Source organism: Anneissia japonica, unplaced genomic scaffold, assembly GCF_011630105.1.
Source record: "Anneissia japonica isolate Jap-2015-1 unplaced genomic scaffold, ASM1163010v1 scaffold3114_len60452_cov143, whole genome shotgun sequence".
In the NCBI taxonomy this organism is placed as follows: domain Eukaryota; kingdom Metazoa; phylum Echinodermata; class Crinoidea; order Comatulida; family Comatulidae; genus Anneissia; species Anneissia japonica.
This window is the reverse complement of record NW_022758759.1, coordinates 49,589-54,034: the sequence shown is the minus strand read 5'-3', so window position 1 is coordinate 54,034 and position 4,446 is coordinate 49,589.

The following is a 4,446-nucleotide window of genomic DNA, read 5'->3' as shown; positions in this document are numbered from 1 at the left end:
TACTAAAATAGTCATGCAAAATAACATTTAAAGGATTATTTTACTGATTTTTAAATTTGTTATATTCTGCTTGACGAAATGTAATGTTGATCTTATCCATTTCTTATGACGGTTGCATTTTAAAATTTTGTAAATGACTAAAACACGGTAACAGTGGATAGCAATAAAACAACAGTTGGCATCAATCTCAGTGATACTTCATTATGATAAACGCATAATAACTTAGAATATTATTAATAGATCAATATACGAATACTATGTCATTTAACCTTAGACAATCATCAACACTTACAAAGCTGTGAGCCACTAACTACAGTTCTGAATTCAACCTCTAGATGTTACCACAGCGCCTTGCTGTGTAAGGTAGATCTGCGTATAATGATATACAGAGCCTTGCTGTATATTGAAATTCTGCATACAATGTATTAGAGTTACAGCTTCTTGCTGTCTAAGTCTTCATCTATGAACAAATACATAATTTCCTGTTAAACTTTGAACATTAGCTTAAACTACAGAATAATACGAAATCATACATAACTTATATAAGGTAGTTATTAACTATGGGGTGCCATACGCAGCAAAAGTCCATGTTTAAAATCAAAATGTAATTGCAAAATTCAATGTCTAATTTATCAAAACGTAGGCGTAAATTTCTCAAAATGTAGATCTGGTTTCCCAAAATGAAGTTCTAATTTTTCAAAACGAGGTTCTAATTTCTTTAAAATGTAATTCAAATTCAAAACGTAGGTCTGACTTGATCAAACGCCTTCTCCAAATTCTATTCCAAAACGTAAATCAAAAACCAGCCTGGTTTGAAATGTATTTGACAACAACACTAGAAACGGACTTTTGCTGCGTGTGGCACTAGACTTGCGAAATGTAAATCAAAACTAATCAGCCAAGCATGACGTGGGCCTGTTCCATTATTGATGGGGGAATCATTTTTCGCTGCAGTCCAATGCCGTGAACAACGCTTCCCAGTGCGTCTGCTAATTTATAATGGTCAGGGTACCGCGATCACGAGCCCTATGCTCGGCATTATAGGTTAGGCTTATATGTGCTGGGATTTGCAACAAGGTCTTGGACTAGGCCTCTATACTATAGTAGGAGGCCTGGTCCTAGTCTAGGCCTATAATATAGTAAATTCTGTATAAGTAGTCATATGATTACAGGTTTACATTGTACCAAGATCGATATTAACGATCGCATTTATTTTTCATTGAAAAAAAAACAAAACAAAACTTAAAAAAAATTAACTTAAAGCACAAACAACGCGATAGGATATGAAGTTTGCGAGAATAATTGGCATACTTGTACGGTACTTTCTGAAGCGCCGTTCGTTTCTGGGGTTGCTACAATTAACAGTTGTTACATCAGTGGCGTCACGCTCGGGCGCTGACGGAAGGGAGGGGGGAACGCCAGGGCCCCAAGTGAGTGCGAGGGCCTCCCCCTCCCCCCCCCCCGACATTGTTTAAACAAAATATAATATAAACTATAATACCGTAGTTTCATTCCATGGGGCCCGACAGTTTTAAACAATAAAAGCTGGGTTCTGATGTTTGAGATCATGCTTCTGATTTTATGATCAATCTCCTTTGCAGATTGATCACACAGTTAATTTTTCAATCTCCAGCAAATTTTAAATAGCATCCAAAATCCTCCTTTTTGGAATGTAAGGAAATAGATAGTGCTTTTCGTTTGTTGGATCGATTGTAACTCCTGATTGTAGCAACCCTAAAACGAACGGCACTTCAGAAATACAGTACAGTATACCAATTATTCTCTCAAACTTTATATCCTATCGTGTTGTTTGTGTTTTAAGTTAACCTTATTTATTTATTTACTTTTTATTTTTTTAAGCGTACAGGTTTGGAATATTTTAAAATCCTTAAGGGGTCATCCATTATTTTCATCATTTTCACGCAAGTACAAAACGTACGCTGTGGGGAGGGGGTTGAAAGTGTGTGTACGCTTTACAAAAAGTACAAAAATAACGATTTGGAAATGTTAGCCTACGTGTTTTTTTACCTAGCAATTCACGAGTAAATGTTAAGTTTATCAATTGTTTATACACAGCGTCATCTTGCATCCCTGGTTAACGATGTGTTGTTTAAAGCATATTGTGTACTTATAAACAATTTCGAAATACAAGAGAAATGCACTCTAGCCAGGGGCGGATCCGGGATATGAAAGAGAATAGTTTAAAATGTCTAAAAATTAAAAAAAAACCCACATTAAAAGGGGTCCTGGGAACTTCCTAGATGGCCGGAAATGAGCTTTCCCGACTTCTGAGGAGTTTTTAATGACTTTTAAGTTCTTCAAAATTCAAGGTTTTCTCCTCTTGAAAAAGATCGGGTAATTTTATCTCATTCTTTAGATGTGTATAAGAGACAGATATCATATGAAAACATATTATATTATTTTATCCAAAATTATTATATGTATGTAATTCTATTAAATTATATATATATATATATATACATATATGTAAACATATATATGTATAATATGTATATATACACATATATACATACATATATACATTTTTGTGAAGTTTATGCGATACCAAGACTGATATTCGTAAGAGGCTAGTTAGCCATATATGGTACTTAGTTCCAAAGATTTGGAAAATAAATTGTCCTGGCTCTTGGTAATTTTATAAGTAATTGTTATGTTTTGTGTTTTGAATGCAGGATAAAGCCTTTTAGTCACTTTAGTACAGCCAAAACTTATCTAAACTTATTGTATCCCTATTGTTTTTTTTTTTCGTTTTTTATCCCTATTGTTTTTTTTTTTCTTTTTTTTTTTTTTTTTGTATCCTTTTCGATTTAATGAGCGCGATTTGGATACTATAATAAACTCCACTGGTTGAAATATAATATGTACATTTAGATTCAACGTTAGGTGTCGAACTGCGTCACTTATTAGTAGGAATAAAGAATAAATTAAATTGTTAGTTGGTATTCATAAAATTCTATAATAATAATAATAATAATAATAATAATAATAATAATAATAATAATAATAATAATTTTAAAAATTGAGGCTTCTGGCTCTCTGGTATGATGATCTGTTTCTTACACCACATTCGCAATACCATCTGTGCCTGCACGCTTCACTCAACATTAAGGTCCAGTGCAGTATCCATACAGATTCAGATACAGGTCTGTTATACAATTTGTAATTGTTGTAGGCTATATTCAGTATTTTTGATATAGGCCTAATAGTTTATAGCAGTTTCGATTTGTGACAGTAATGATTATGTTTAATAATAGAAAAATAATGGTAACAATAATTATAGACCTAAAAGTAATTGTAAATATACAGTAATATGAGTGCTTTTATATAGACGGTGAACTGCCTATTTGGTGCAAGCAGCATCTCGTGAAAATTAGCGAGAGTGCACGCGATTCCAACTTAGGTAAATTTCAATTGTATGCATCTTACCAAAATTACTAATTATAATTGTAATAACACAACAGTACAGGCCTCGCCATTCACACACATCTGTATAACCTCACATATTTGGCGTTGTAACTTGCACTGTGCGATCACCTAACACATCGAATACCAATAAAAAATACAATGTTTACAAACTGAATATGGGTTCAAAACATTTTTTATTTACACATACACACAATAATACTAAAATAACATATACTAAAATAGTCAACTTCATACAGAGAAATTTTATCTTACAAACATAGAAGAAATAACAAGCAAGCACAGCGATCAACAACGTTTAAGTTACAAGATAATTTTATCGTAAAAACAACCAATATGATATGAACATTGTTACATATAAAATTGTTAATATAAGTTAGTAATACATAGACACACTTGAACAGTATTAGGCCTATATAATTATTTTACTATTTTCATGTGTATAAATTACTAATAACTGCTCGTGTAATATCTCAAACTTCATTTTGTTTCTTTTTGACAGGTGAATGATTTCTCTTGAAAATGCCACATATAATATTTACCAAACATTTGCAAAGAAATGTACTTAAGTTGACTTTTACTTGAAAACAAAAAAAAAAACATTTCTTACATAAGTTCAGAAACTAAAACCGTCTCTTCATAACACAGATGTTTAAGTACAGATTAAACAATTATTACGATAGACGTTCAATATTTATTTCTCTCACAAAACATGCAAATACAAAAACATAAAAATACATAACAATTGACGGGCAAAGAGCAAACAACAGAGGAGAGAGGAAAACAAAAAGTGAACTTAATCAACTGTCACGTGGTTTTAAGACAAAATGTATTATAACTAGAGCAGATATAAGATTGGTATTTAAAATGTAAATATATTATGTACTGTAAATATCATATACAATTGAATACAATTATCACACACAACTGAATCTGTCTCTTATACACATCTTCTGAATATGCTAACCCTAACCTTAAAAATAAACTCAAATATAGACTATC